Here is a 16,190-nt window from a genome sequence, read left to right as displayed (position 1 = left end):
AGTCTTATCTATCTCCTCATTTCCATTCTTCTCAATACTTCTTCCACATCTTACCGATTTCCTTTACAACAATTTTTTTCGGAATCCTGCTTTCGTGTATTCGTTCCACAGGCCCTAGTCATCCAGTCAACTGGTTTTTTTTTCCTTACAAAGTACACCAATTCTCGTTCACTATACCTTTGACGGAGCTCAGCGTTCGTTTTTATCTTCCACCAATAAATCACAGTAAACAGTTCCATTTATTCTTCTGAGTATCTTCTTTTTTTTGATACATTTTGCATTTTCTCTGCTTCTTTGTTAAGTAACCAGGTTTCACAATCATATGTGACCACAGGTTTTATAATAAGTAAGGACCTTAGCTCTAATTGTCAGGCCACTAAAATTCAGCTGTTTCTGAAGTGTAAAATAGCACTTGTTCCCAAAAGCCATTTAGGCCTTAATCATTCAGAGGTTTATTTTTTATTCTGTTATGAGAGCTGCTAAATATTTGAACTCGTGGATTCTAAAACAGACATTTTCCTTCATTCTTCTTGTCCCTATGTACAACGTATCCCCATCATTTATTTATCACCCCCCAAATTAGGTGTAGCTCTTTTAAAGTCCTCAAAAACCACAGCTAGCCACGCTTAGAACGAGCAGCTATCAGCGCATCATCTACGTACGCAAAATGTTTAGGACACCCTGTAAGAGTACCATTTTCTTTGTGCTTATTGCTCTAATTCCGTATTTGAGCACCGATAAAAAAAAGTGTTTCATTGATCTCTTCGACAATTTGAGCATCTACGTTTGTTGGCTTGGCTTTTTTTGGGATGTGGCATTTCACTACGGCCGTAAATGGTTCAGGTTCTCTGAGCGTGATGTCCAGGCAGTCTGCCATTAAATTAAGCTTTTGCCCCTGAATGACTGGGTACTTACACAGTTCGTACTAACTCATCGGAATGCCCATCCTGGCTGACTGGCACTTGTTTGTACTAAAACTTCGTAGGAATTGATATTCTCTTACAGTATAGTCGCCTGATTGTCTCAGAAAAGAACAACTCTGGAATTGTTTTATCCTTCTTCCGTAATCTCAGCAATGCAGTTCTCTTGACAAAGACAGTTTTTCTAGAATCCCACATCTCGGATTAGCTCTTTATACCTTGACCAATCAATCCCCTTCTTCTGGATACGTCCGAGATCCACGGTCTTGAGCAAAATTAATTTATTAATCGTGATAATATATTATAAAAATATTTCTAAACACAATTCACGATAACAATCTCTCTAATTTTTAATGCTTTTACCAAATACATATAAATATTTGAGATTTTTTGAACATTCCTGACTAAAGGCCACAAATTTTCAATTTGTGTTTTCGTCGATACAATCTTCCTTACTGAGGTCTTCTGCGAGTCCGTAAAACAAAATACCTCTCTGTTACTGAGATTATCCACTTTTATTTGAGAAATTTTTCCAGCAGAATTCAATTAAGGGGTGTTAATTTTATAAAGAGGGGCCCCTTAAATGTTTTAAGAAAATTTCCAGTTAATGGAATTCCCTCTTCTTCTTTTTTTTATAGATTTTTTGTTTTTCTCATACTATTTTCCCCCTAAAAAAACTGGTTCGTTTTTAGATCAAAAGTGTTTATACCAGATTTGTTTTGTTCTTTAATTATTTTTTTTGTTCTGTTTCTGTGTTTTCTTTTGACTTAATTGCCTGTCACACTGACTAACCATCCAACCAGACATTTAACTGAACAGGCATAATAAAATAGGGATAATGAGATGTGAATAACAGTGCATTGGGAATTAGAGTTGGTTTAGTAAAATCTGTTAGATTACAGCGGGGGCGGCCACCCTCATGTCTGCAGGCACAGTTTGGGGGTCTCTGTTTATTTATCTCTCTCTCTTGCGCTCTCTCTCTCTCTCTCTCTCTCGTTGTGTGTGTGCACATTAACATGTGCAAAATTATTATTCATCATGGTTGTTGTCAATTAAAGCGGCGGTGGGTGGATACCCACACCGTTAACCCCTTGCCCTCTCTCACCATTCACAGACCCACACTAATGTAAATATAAACATCAATAAGCTACCTTTTGACAGGGTCATTAAGTAAAACCAAGTCCCCCACTACCCAGGAGATGTAGTATACACCTCTATGTATAATGTATAACTCTCCTCCCAATATACATACAGCAACACTAAACCTCTCCGTCTTTTTTAATAAATAAAATTGGCAGTAAAAAATAATAAAAACTTCATTTACATGTTTTCATATTAAATGTATGTTCTTTACCCACTCGAATAACGCTGTCACCATAATTAATTATGGAAATTACAAATTTACAGCGATGTACATTTACAATTTGATTTTTTTTTTCTTTTAATTATTTCCTGTAAACGCTCCAAGAGGAAATGTAACTTGACACTAATTTAAGTGAACTGTAGGGCTGAGACCCGGATTAGTGAGATTCTACTTTAAAAATAAGTTTAGGCGCGCGAAGTCGCCCACACCCCAGAAGCGGAAAACGCGAAAGTTTTAGAGTGGGTTAATCTCTTGTGCACTTAGTGCGTAAGCCCCACCACCATCTCGACAAGGTTGGACACCCAGTGGGGGTCAAGGCCGGGAAAGGCCAGGGCCATAAAGAGGGCAAACAAAAGACACCGAGACAACCCCTGCCGATGAAGATGGAGAAAAACTGATGCTGAATAGAAGTGTAATGTAAAGGATACAGGAAGGCGGTTGTTGCTCCTTCTTCTTGCCGATGAACGCTGGTGCTCCTTCTTCTAGCCTGGAAGGAACAGAAATGGAAACACAGCGAAGGTTATAGAAATAGAAAAGAAATTTATTATTCTGGGACAATTGTCCCCTAAGAATAAATACAGGAACAAATAGAGGCCTTAACAGTTTGGCCTGTTGTTAAACAGAATCTATAAGTAAGTAATTACAAAAAGTGAAAATAATAATAACAGCAGAAATTAAGGAAATAAATTAAAACAATTAGAATTTCGGAAGCTGGATAGAAAGGAGATAACTGAATAGACGGGATTTAAAGATGGATAGGGTAGGAACAAGGAGTTCCAGAGAGAGGTAGCGCGTATTAGGAAGGATTTTTCAAAGGATGAGGTGCGGTGTGAGGGAATATAGAGATTGGATGAGCGAGATCTGGTATTACGGGGATGGATCGAGGATTTAAACTTAAGGAGTTGAAAAATGTAGGAAGGCCTTTGAGACTGGATGACTTGAAAAAGGAAAGAAGCCAAAAAATATTGGCGGCGATAGACAGGAAAAAGCCACTTCAACTCATCGTAGCAGTGCGAAATGCGGGAGTCTCTGGAAATGTTGAAAATAAATCTTATGAAAGAAGTTCATGAGGCGCTTGAGCTTAGCTTCAATATCACCAGAAAGACCGCCATACACTAAGCAACCATAGTCGAAATGGGGGAATATAAGAGAGGAAACAAGGAGTTGCCGGGTCTTAATTGGAAAAAGGTGTCAGGGAACTATTAAACTGCTTAAGGATATGGATGGAACGACGAGAGATTTGGGAAACATGGTTTTTCCAGGATAGGTTTTGGTCAAAAGTTATAGGATACGAGGCTACAGAAGTTTGGCGGCAACCAGAAGCGCGGGAAAAGGCATGGCGGGAAAGTTAAAAGGGCCGCCAAGAAAAGCTGTGTACGACTGAACAATAAGTGTTTCGTCCACGCGACACCTAATGGGTAGTTGGGACGTAAAGCCGGCCTGAAAAAAAATAGCCAATTACTTTACTTTAATCTTGCGAATTTGCTTGTTTTTAATTTCTTAATCATTCTTCTCGAATCCAGCTTAATAATTTTCCTTCAATTTTGCTTCCTAAATTGCTGTATCAGAGTTGATCATTCCTGCTTTAGAGCCTAACTGTAATCTCCTCAGGTACTGCCAAAGAATGAATTATTTTTGTAGGCAATCGTTCTAATAAAAGTTCCAAAGATTTGTACAGCGAGTGAATTTTTATAGAAAAATTTGGTGGAGCCACAAATCCTGTATTAAAGTGGTAATTCCTGTTGGGAGAATTTTGGATCACAAAGATGTGGTTAGTTGCTCTTGGGATGTCTAAACGAAATAATAAGTTGTAAGCTTCATGCATTTTATTTTTTTTTTAATTTTTGGGCTGCTAAATTTTTTTAATAAAAGACTTTTTCTGACTCAGGGGACGTCAAAAATGGGTTTTCCAACTGAAACTTAATTTTAAAATTAACAGAAAAAATTGGATTTATTTAATTTTTTTACAAAATATGAGTCATATGGTTTGAAAATGGAAATAAAACACCCAAGTAACTATGGAAACCAATGAAACATATATAAACACCTCCACCAACCTGTACAAACATGCATCCACAAATTTGGTTATAAAATTTAAAAACAGAAGTAAAGAGAGGGGCGGGGGGAACAGAATATATCCGTGATTGGCTGTTTGTTCCAATAATGGGCAAATAACTGCGCTCTAAAAACAACATCATAACGAAAAAAAAAAACGAACAAACCCGAACGGTCTATTTATGGAGGGAAGGGGTTTTTTTGTTTGTGTGTGTGTGTGTGTGTGTGTGTGCGCGCGGGAATTTCTTCCATACGATGATTTCAAACAAATATTCACAAACACACACGCCTGCACTTTATAAACAAAAACAAATATCGACACATATTTTACCAAATGATGTTTTCTGTGTGTTTGTGTATTTGAGTATGTACACAAACACAAACAAATATTTTACACAATAATGTGCTATGGTTATACTATGACTCTGCAACGAGTGTAGAGTGTATTTTGGCGGCGGCGGGCAACCAGAAGGGCGGGAGACTGATGCTTGTTAACGAAAATATTTCGAGTCCACCCTCTGCTCTGGTCGGCCAACTCCACCCCGTTCGCGCACGTTTCCTAATGAATACCACACATTAAACATCTGCCTTGCAGGAAAATGCTGAACTGAGGGAGAATTTAACATTTGAACAGCTTTATTCATGGATGTATTTTGACGTCGTGGGGATGTTTCTCGGGGGCTGGAGAGGTACCTGCATGGAAATATGGTGGTCAGGATAGGAAAAACGAGATGGTGGTTGGTTTGGAACTATCCTACGATTGTGCGCATCAATTGGGAATGGGGTATGCTTTGGGGTGATGTTAGGGGGATGAGGGGTAGTACCCTGTTTGTACCCCATTCCACACACCCAGGAGTCGCTAGCTGACCTCGCTAATTTTAAATATGTGTACGCAAAAGACTGCATTTTGCTTCATTAATGATTTAATAAGCAAAACATCACGAGAGTTTTAAGTTTGAATAATTGAACTGGAAAAACCAATTCAGCATTTTCCAGTAAAATATTTAACAATACTTCGGTGGTAAAATCGTAAAATTTCCAAAAATGGAATGGTTAGAGAGAGTTCTACAGAAATAAAAAAAAGTTTAAGTGAGCGGTCTGTGTAAAAAGTTTAAGGCTTCATTGATTTTTTTAAGAAAATTGCGGAAGGCTGTTTTGGGCCTTCAAGAATTCATCAATAAACTCAGACTTCCGTTCGTCTACTTCTTCATTTAATCTTGAAATTTTAGCCACATAGTTGATCTTTGATAGTACCATATAATGTGTGTGACACACCTCAGAGGGAATCTCACCTTCTGCTGAACTGCTCTAAATGAATTTTCTTGGGGAAATGTAACAATTTTCTTTTATAAATGCTGCTTTGATAAGAGAAAATCCAAGGCCTAGACCGGAAATCGAACCCAGCACCACAATCACATATTAACTCTGTGGGTCTCTAACCGCTCGGATAACCTTGGCGTCTAATTTTTGGCGAATCATTGAAGTATATTTTGCAGAGGCAAAAACACTGAAAAAAAAAGCTTCTTAAGGAAATAACTTAATATAAAAAAATATTTTTAACGAATGAATAAATATTTATTTCTTTAAATATACGAGGGTGGTTTGAAAAGTTCTGGGAATGTACTAGAAAGAAGTGTCTTACGTCGGTGGAACTGCTTTTATTTTCCAACATAGTCTCCCTGTAGACTAATGCATTTGGTCCAGCGATGTTCCAATGCCTTGATCTCATCTCGAAAATGAGATTCCTCCAGGCCTGCCAAATACCTCTCCAATTCGGCTGTCAGTTCTTCCGCTGTAGGAAATCTCCGTCCACCGAGGAAAATTTTCAGCTTGGGGAAGAGATGAAAGTCTGATGGTGCCAAATCAGGTGAATAAGGTGGATGTGGCAACAACAATTCGTAGCTCAGTTCATGAAGTTTTGCCATGGCAGTAACACTTGTGTGCGGGCGGACGTTGTCCTGATGAAAGATGACTATTTTTCCTTGCCAAACCAGGCCTTTTTTCGCGTATCTTTTCCTGTAGTCGGTCTAGGAGGTTTGCATAGTATTGCCCCGTAATTGTTTGGCCAGTAGGAAGATAATCTATCAGCAGAATGCCTTTTGCATCCCAGAAAACTGAGGCCATGACCTTTCCGGCCGAACGTACTGCCTTTGCTTTCTTTGGTGGTGGTCACTCAGCATGTTTCCACTGCTTTGACTGCTGTTTTGTCTCTGGGGTATAGTAGTGGACCCAAGTTTCATCTGTAGTCACAAACCGGCGCAAAAAATCTTGTTGGTTGCGCTGAAAACGGGCCAGACTTTGTTCAGACATTTCCAATAAATAGTATTTACATAAAATAAATACAAAAGTAATGTATAATACATTTCAACCTTCTTACCAAGTGAGGAACGAGAAAGGTTAAGTGAGTAGGATAGGAGATTGCAGGGAAAAACCTGCAGCTAGTGGTAGAGAGTTAGAGGAGTATCTGTTTTATTCTTTTTTGTCCTGTAGGGGAATAGAAGGATCTGTAGGAGGTTATTTCGCAGCAGGGTGGATTAGGATGGCAGTCTAGGATGGAAAGGAGTTTGAGCAGACGATTTTGGATATCGGAGCTTACCGGGGGATAATGGACGCAGTCTCCGTGGAGTGAGTCAATTCTACTCGTAGTGCGTCGTGGAGAGTCTGTTGCGAGTCTCTGAAATTTGTTCTGCGATGTCCTGGAGTTTCTTGATGTTACCTACTACAAGTCCAGGCTGCAGGCGAAGCAGGCGTATAGCATCATCGGCCTAATGACTAATTTGTAGAGGAGGAGTTTGTTGGACCACAGTCATTTTGGAGTTACGTGAGAGTAGAGGAAATAGCAGTCGTATAGTCCAGTTTGCCTGAGTTTACTTTGTCCAGAACGTCTGTAGTGAAAAGTCAGTTTGTTGTCCAAAGTTAGGCCTAGGTACTTAACATGGGTAGACCAAGTCAGTTTGTTGTCCAAAGTTAGGTCTAGGTACTAGGGTAGACCACGGGATCAGAGAATTATTATGTCTAATTTGTCGGTCTGCGTTTGGTGAAGAGTATAGCGTTAGTCTTATCGTGGTTTATTTTAATTCTCCCCCATAGTGCAGAATTTTATTAGTCTGTCGGTAGCAAGAGTAAGTCTGTTGGTGATGGTGTCCATTCTCCTCCAAGATGACGTGTATAAAGCCACATCATCAGCGTACAAGGCAAGATTGACATGAGGAGGTTTGAGGGAGGAGGCGATATATAGGTGACGATCAGGATAGGACCTAGGATGGAACAACCTTGGGGAACGCCGAAATATTTTTAATAAAACCTACAGATTACCGAGGTTTATTGGTACTTTACTGTAAAGGGTGGATTTTTCCACCGCTTATTACTGGTCCAGGCCCTTAGGAAAATGAAGTTTTTCTTTTCTGCACATTTTCATTATGACCTAGCCGTGTTCACACAATAGAGCTTTTTTTCCAATAAACCATACGTATATTTGGAAACCCCAAATTTTGATAGAAGCCATGGAATTAGTCTGATCGCAGCCTTGTTGCTCTTGCAGAAGTTTCTAGCAAACATTATTGGTTTATTCTGAGAAAATAATATTCAATATAAAAGCCCCCAACAGTGAGGGGGGGACAAATATTTATTTAAATTAAAATTAAAAATTAAATTTATCTTGACGTAATAAAACTAGCAAATAAATTGGAATTAATACATCTGTATTTAGACATGCAATGGCGGACCTGCCGCCTGTCTATCTGAACGTAACATTTAACTCTGGTAATTATTAAAACTGTCCGGTAGGACAGTTGTATAAGGGTTGATGGTCAAAAACTGCACGAAAAAGCGTAACGTTGAAAAACACCCAACTTTGACAATTTTTTTCTCTTTTTCTATAAAAGATAAAATTCCCAAATTTTCTTTAAAATAAAGGGCAAATCCTCCTTTATGACTGTAATTTTTTGCAACAACCCAGATCTAATAGGTTTTGAGAAAAAAGTTGCTGAAAATGAGCAAAAACGGCTTTTTCAAAAATTGTTGTTGTTCTTGTTCTTGTTGTTCTTCTTCTTCTTCTTGTTGTTGTTACCTTTTTTGTAAACAACGTAGCGCCTAAACGCGTGAACCGATTTTCATGAATGAGGTGTCATTCGATTCGGAATTTTATGTAGATGTGCCTTTTGGGGGTCTCGGCCCTGTACATTGAATGGGAGAGGAGTTAGCCCCCTTTATGTAAGGCCCCCTCCAAAATTATTATTACTAATTACTCTGTAAATCTTGGCCCGATTTTGATAAAATTTGGTAGGATGATAGGGTTAGGGCTCCCCTACCTAACAATAAAGCGACGATCTGCTCTTACACTTGTTAAGGGGAAGTATAGCAATCGTTTCAAATTATCGACACGTGAACCGATTTTCATGAATGAAGTGTCATTCGAATCGAAATTTTGTACAGATTTGTACTTTAAAAGTCTCGACGCTATGCCTCATAAGGAGGGGAGTTCGCCCCACCCAAATAAGGCCCTTTCTGAAACTATTATTACCAATATTTCTACAAAGCTTAGTCCGATTTTGATAAAATTTAGCACGAAGAAGTGATTAAAGCTCCTCTATGTGGCTGTGAAGTGCCATCATGCTCTTACACCTACTAAGAGGAAGTACTGCAATCGTTAAAATTATCAATGAGTGAACCGATTTACATCAATGAATTGTCGTTCGATTCAAAATCTTTGCCTTTTAGGGAGAAGTACTGTAATCGCAGTTTATTTTTCTTGCTCCTCTTAAAAGGAAGTACTGAAATCGCAGTTTAATTTTGCTATTTACGTACAAATACCTTCCTATTTTATTCAAAACGCTTTCTCAAAAAAATGGTTATTGAGGATGGTTTGGGGACCGTAACTATAATCATTCTTTAAAAAGATCTCTCCAGTGGTAGTTACGGTTCCGATTTAACACCTTATCAGGTTATAATGATAGAATACCTTATTCCAAATTTTAAAAAATCTGTAAAGCAGACGTAACTTTGCAAATAGACAAAAAGGAAAATCTATCCAAAAGGTACAAAAATCTCCTTAACAAAAACTTACAGTTTTAAAAGTTAAGTATAAGGGTTGATTAAACGCCAAAAGGTACACAAATCAGCAGTTCCCAACATTTCATTAATACTTCATTGATATAATTTAAGTAATTTTACTGCATTAACTTTTCCTTCACATTTTTTAGAATTTATTAGATGTCACAGACCCTTATGCTGGCCAGTTCATTCATAATATTTTTTTATTATAATTATGATAAAATGAGTGATGAATTATTCTGAGTAGTCACATATACATGCATGTTAAAGTAGAAAAAAACAAAGTTAGAGTCGGCCACTTTTTAAATTTCAATCACGGAGGATTCAAAACAATATTTCAGTCTTAAATTCGTCTTACCGAAATATTCGTGAGCACAAATAACATACATTTAATAACAAGTAGATTATTCAACAATATTTACTCATTTCTCAATTGTAATTTAATTTAGTCCCCCTAATTTTACTTATGGTAAAATACTGGAATAATTAGCTGTCCTAAAAATATGCATATCTTTATTTTCTTTATTTTATATTACATATATATAACATTGTGGGAAGAACACCTAGATTGAGAATGTAATTGAAGAAAACTATATTATTTGCGATAAAGCCAGATTATTTATTACTTATTATTACAAATGTTTGACTACAACATAAAATAACAATTACTTTAATCGAAGAATGAACTTAAACCAATGATTTTTATTTAAAAATAAAAATAAATGCATAAAATTATTGATGTAAAAAAAGTTTATGAATTTTTTAGCCTCTTATTTTTTTTATATTTTTTATAACGTTTTCTTTTTCACCTGTGATTAATAGTTTGATTATTATAGATAAATAGATATTACAGTCAATCTAAGTTAAATGGTGTGCTACTTGAGTAAATATTTTGTAGACGAAAATGGCCAGCATAAGGGTCTGTGACATCTAATAAATTCTAAAAAATGTGAAGGAAAAGTTAATGCAGTAAAATTACTTAAATTATATCAATGAAGTATTAATGAAATGTTGGGAACTGCTGATTTGTGTACCTTTTGGCGTTTAATCAACCCTTATACTTAACTTTTAAAACTGTAAGTTTTTGTTAAGGAGATTACAGTAAAGAGTTATTGACATATAACCCTAGTTATATTGTATTAAATGTACACAATCTGTTTTCCCCCACTCCTGTTGCCATCGTTCCCAATAAATTACTTCCCATAGAGGTTATACATTTTAATTAATACAAGTTGAAATCCGACAGTATTGTATTCAAATTTATACTACTTATTTGGCCTGCACCAAAACAAACACACCAAAGTTTCTATAAAAACATAACCTGTATTAATATAACCTTTTTGTTACAATTTAATCATGTTTTTTTATCTTTATTATTTATTTTGAATGATTTTTTCTTTTGTTTTTTTAATTAACAAAATGTATAAATTGGCGTTTTATTTATTTAATGAATTTATTAATTTTTTCTGTGACACAAAATGAATTCTTTTTAACTGATGAATAAATTGAAATTTTGGCCATTGTTATAATATACGTAACTTATTGGCTGTAGCCTAGAAGTACAGTTTTTTCTTTTTTTATTACAAAAAATAAAATTGGTTCGACGTTTTGTACACATCTAGTGTGTCCTTCTTCAGGTACTTGGCTGTTTTGTTGTGTTATGGATTGTTATTTTGCTCCTAACTATGGGATATTTATTCTACTTGATGCCAACGAAGGATATTCTACCAGTAAAGTTTAAAAGTACAAAATAATGAATATATAGGCTTCGTGACCGTAAATTATTAAACTAAGGATTCAAGATTGGCCGAGGAATCGGTCCAAATAAAAAAAACAACTCGTCTTTTTTGCCAACGTTTCGACAAATATACATATTGTCCTCTTCAGGGCCTGGATATTACAAATGTTTTCTGGATTTTTCCGGAAAATCAGTTTATGAGAGGGGATAGATTACTTTTTAAGTGATATGAATTGAAAATGAGTCAAAATGATTTGGAATTTGAAGAAAATTTATGGGTTACAATTTTAAGGTTAATAGTTAGATCATTTTGGCTCCAGATTTATTTTATTTAGAATTTGATAACCATAGATTTATTAGTTGGATAGAGAAGAAATGGTTTTATGTGTTTATAAAATATATACTTTAGTTATTAGGCGCCACGGTAGCCGAGCGGGTTAAGATACTAGACCCGCAAAGCTATGATGTATTGTTGGTTTAGTGGGTTCGATTCCCCCGGTCTAGGCCTTGGATTTTATTTAATGGTTAATAAAAGAAATTTACAGTCAAGTATGTTTGCTAGTCGCCTCCGTCCACGTCACCTAATTTGGTAGTTGGACGTTGAGCCCCGCCTGAAAAAATAGGCATTACTTTATTTTTACTACTTAAGTTATAGCCATAGTGATCACAATATATGTATGTAGATGTTACGTAAGTTTTAAACGGGTTAAGTTATATTAGTTCATATCCGCCGGAAGAACAAAAGGTGATTGGCGCGAACTGAAGAGCCAGAACTAGTGGTGGTGGGGGAATCTCCCCTTCCGCTTCTGACGCCCCTGTTCCTCTAAGCCACAGCAGCTCTCACAAGTTAACAAGCAATGAAACAGTCATTGACTCTGTTAGTGAGAACACATACAGCCGCCGACCTATACACTGTTCTTACCAAGTATAATAGTCTCCTCTCTCTTTCTCCCACATTCTCTGCTGTTCGAATTCTACTACTTCTCTCACACAACTCACTAACACACGCTCCTCTCTCTCTCTCAAACTCACTAACTGTTCCACTCTTCTCTCACTTAACATGTTCACTTCTACTCTCAGCCCCCTTTCGCTGACAACACACCGCAAGTAATTTCTACTGTGTTAGGGAGTCAAGGTGTTTTGTATAAACTCTGTGTAACACTACACAACTTCTTTCTGCCCCTTTCTGTCAGTCCATTATTATCTTTTATACATATATACTAGATTTCCTTTTTAAACATTAGTCCTATATACACACACTGATATTTATATATAAATAAATATAGATATGTGCACACAATGTTGCCGCGAGTGACTTTATCATTTTATGTGTGTATATATGTACATTTTTTTTTTCACTTATACATATTTACCTGTTTCAACTCCCACATAACAAAACAACTTTATGGGAGTTTACTTATTTATTAAAAGGAAAATTCCACACTCTATAATTTTATTTTTACTATTTTTCATTATTAACAAGAGGGAAAATATTGGTGGCCAATTCTCAATCTTGAGATTTCCCTGGCTTTTTTTTTGAGAAACCTCGAATATACAAAACATATAATAGTGAAATAGGGTTCTAGAGGAAACCCTATCAAAGTCCATTTTCACAAGAAAATATCCTAAATCGAATTTTCAATTAAAAAAAACAAATGTTTCGAAAAAAAGTGGGTACAACTCATTACCTAGTGCAGGGGGTCGCCAAACTTTTTTGATCATGGACCTTCCTATATAATTTTTCGAAATCTCCATCGACCCCCCCATAAAAGTAATTTTCAGTTAATTAAAATAAAACTATCTATTAGGTACTGTGTTTGTACATTTATTTTATGATTTTAAACTTTTATTAAAGTAATTTTACATTGTGTAACAAATAGTTTTGTTGAAAAATATCTTAATGTTGAAATTTAAATACCTTAATATTTATTAAATAATAAGTAAAGTAACTACAGTATTGCTTCTTAATTAATGAGATGGGGTGTGCCTGGTGTTTCTTTGCGAGGTTCCGCTATATTGGGTTCGAAATTGTTTTTCCTTCGACCCCCTGGCTCAGATCGAGCCCCCTATTTTTGTTAAATAGACCCCTGGAGGTCTATACAGACTACTTTGGTGACCTCTGACCTAGTGTATACTGGATTCTCAACGTAGAGGTCCCAGGTTCGAAACCAGCTGCTAGCCCTTTTAGATTTTCGCTTCGTAGGAGCTTCGTACTCACTCTCTGTCGGGTAGTGGACAGTTTTGTTCAAAGGCAAATAGTTCGAAACTATTTTTCGAAAAAAAGAAAAAGCCATTTCGGTAAATGAGTGCTTCCGTTTTTAGAATAACCATATTATTTGAATTCATTTTTTTTTTTTTTTATAGCAACTCATTTATCTCTCCTGTAAAATAAATAAAGCCGAGAAGCTTTCATTATTCTGGAAAAGTACTTGAAAGGGAAGACCCTTTCTCTCCCAGAATTGGCCTTAATCAGAATTTCCCTAGAAAACGTTCCAGACAATGTTGAGGGAAAATCAAATGGTTTATATTTTAAGGAGGGGTTTAACGTGTGGAGTTTAATAACTTTAAAAAATAAAAATAAAGTAAAACTAGCTACACACTGGATTCGAACTGGAGATCTCCTACTTAGATTAGATTCTAGCAGGGCGGCCTTAAGGGCCTAAGCCACCGCGACCCAATGGTTCTATTGTGGCTTCCACTACTCTAGAGGTCGCCCTTCAGATCCGTCCGAATCTCCTGCTTACTCTGAACTCACAACCACTTCACTAAACCCGCCACCGGACTGTCATGAGTCGAGTGTGTAAACGTTTATTTTATTGAAATCGGATGTCCGTTCGTGAGAAAGTCTCTAAAAGTGGAAAAATCCATTCTATAAGGAATTTTTTTCTCTGAAAAAATTCATTTTGGTCCTGAGCTGGGTTCTAAGGAATGAATAAAAACTGGGATTTTGAGTTTAGAAGTGTTGGAAGAAGCCTCTCTTTGTCAGCGGTTTCCCAACTAGTATCACTCAAACTTCTGGCGGGCCTCCTAATGGTGGGTGGGGGAAATCTCTTAAAACTGAACACATATGAATCTCACATGAGTCTATTGTAAATCCCATTTGTCTTTTCAAACTCTTTTAGTAGAAATAAAGACTTTATATTTAGACACTTCTTGAACGGTTGCCCAACTTGAAATATCAAACTGACAAGTTTAGTCAGAGGCAGATGGGGGCCAAAAAAGATATCAGACAAACATTTTACAAGGATGAGATTCTATAGATGTGCACTGTCGTCATGATAATTATTTCGCTCGGATTATCTTGTTCCGCTGAGTTTATTTATTAAGTTATCAGCTGAATAATCTCTACTGTGACCTTAAATTATCTATTACGAATTCTATTTAGTTTTGGTATTTATTTTTTACTTACTAGGGAGGAAAATGAATAGCGATCATGCGTTTTTTTACCGGAAATGTTTATTTTGAAGTGCTCGGAAAGGCGGAAGTTTGAGGTGGTCCCACACGGTTTTCTCTCACTCATTACCCAAAATCCTTTAGGTTTTCTTCAAATTCCGAATAATAATTAAAAAAAAAAAAAAAAAAAAAAAAAAATAGCCACGTGCGAGATTCGAACTCGGGATCTTCCACAAACCAACCACGTTACTTAACCAAAGCCAAACTAATCCTTCAGGACTGACATAGTAACTGCATCATCGTTTCTCCTTCCTCCTGCATAGGCTGTCCTCTGTCAGGAGATGCTTACGTTCCTTAAATCTTCAACAAACCTGATTTTCGACCAGCCTTGCTGTTAGTTTGGTCGAGTTGCAGTTTTTTTTTTTTTGACTTCGCCAGCTACCGGCCAGGTCTTTCCCCCCACCTCTGCAACCTATGGCATAAATTGCTCTGGTGAGGCATTTCCCAGTGCCAGAAATAGTGTTCTGGTTCCGTGAAAACTGTGCAGCACCCCCCTTATTTTACTCTCATAATGAATTTTCAAATTTCTATTGGAATTCTTTTTAAAGAAATCAATTTTAAGAAGGATTCTAGAACGTTACGCTATTCATACAAGCCCTTACTAGCCTACATTGAAGCCAACAGTAAACCTTCCCAGTTTGGAGGAAAGCTTCTTGGCAAAGTGCGTGGCAGTGTTCACATTATTTTTCCCAATGAAAATTATTGTTTTTAATATGGTTTTCTTTTTTGTTACAGGTAAGTGCCAAGTCTCTCTAAATAGCTGGTGTAAGGTAAGGCGATTTCCTGCTATCTTATAAGGCTGTGGAGGCTGTGCGTCGCAGCAGTTCTGTAAGCGTCAGTCTTATGGGGGGTCTTACTGTGGAGGAGGGTCTTAAAGTCACATTAGATTAGAGAATAATGCTGGTCTTGTTCCCCCCAGTGACCACCTCCAAGAGCGGCTTATTGTGACGAACCCCCTTTTAGATCTAAACGAAAAGCCTCTCCTTAATACAAAGTCCTCAGTTTCCCCGATAGTCATTTTTATTTTTATTTTTGGAATGGTATTATTTTCTTTGTGATCTCGAAGCACCAGAGGTCTCGTATCGTAAGTAGTGATAGAGATCAGTCCCCTGTTCTCTGGTCGCACAGATTATATCGGAGCAAAAAAAAAAACATGAAAATATAGTGCCCCACCCTGAAATGAGGCTGAATGTTACTATTGTTTCGGGGAAGGTGCCACGGTAGCCGAGCGGTTAGAAGCGAGGCACGCATAGCTAGCTAGTTCTGTGATACTGGGTTCGATTCCCGGTCTATTTTTTTTTTTTTAATTAATTTTAAAAAAAGGTTATGAAACATCACATTTCTTGCAAAAAAAAAAAAAAGAGTCCCATTTATTGTATCACCTATCTTTGAAGCTCCTCTACTAACGCTTTTAAGAAAACATTCAAAGTTTGAAGTAAAACTTCAGCATTAAGAGAAACGTTATATGAGTGTACACACCCCGATTTCTGTTGTAGCATTGTTGCGTCAGCACTGTTTACTAGGTCATTGTGGGCTGATTAAAGAGATTTTAGACAGATTAAACATCATTGTACTAATTGCGTCACTAAATTGGTTGATTATAATCACG

General features: G+C 36.7%; 1 protein-coding gene across 5 annotated transcripts in view; it reads left to right on the top strand.

Annotated features, from left to right (window-relative positions):
• LOC141448309 (transducin-like enhancer protein 3-B) overlaps positions 1-16,190 on the top strand; it is a 263,733-nt gene that overhangs the window by 743 nt on the left and 246,800 nt on the right. The window lies entirely within an intron of this gene.

This window comes from Rhodnius prolixus, unplaced genomic scaffold (genome assembly GCF_049639745.1).
Source record: "Rhodnius prolixus isolate KJV_2025 unplaced genomic scaffold, Rpr scaffold_19, whole genome shotgun sequence".
NCBI lineage: Eukaryota > Metazoa > Arthropoda > Insecta > Hemiptera > Reduviidae > Rhodnius > Rhodnius prolixus.
Note: the sequence above shows the minus strand (reverse complement) of the source record. Positions and strands in the feature narration are given on the sequence as shown.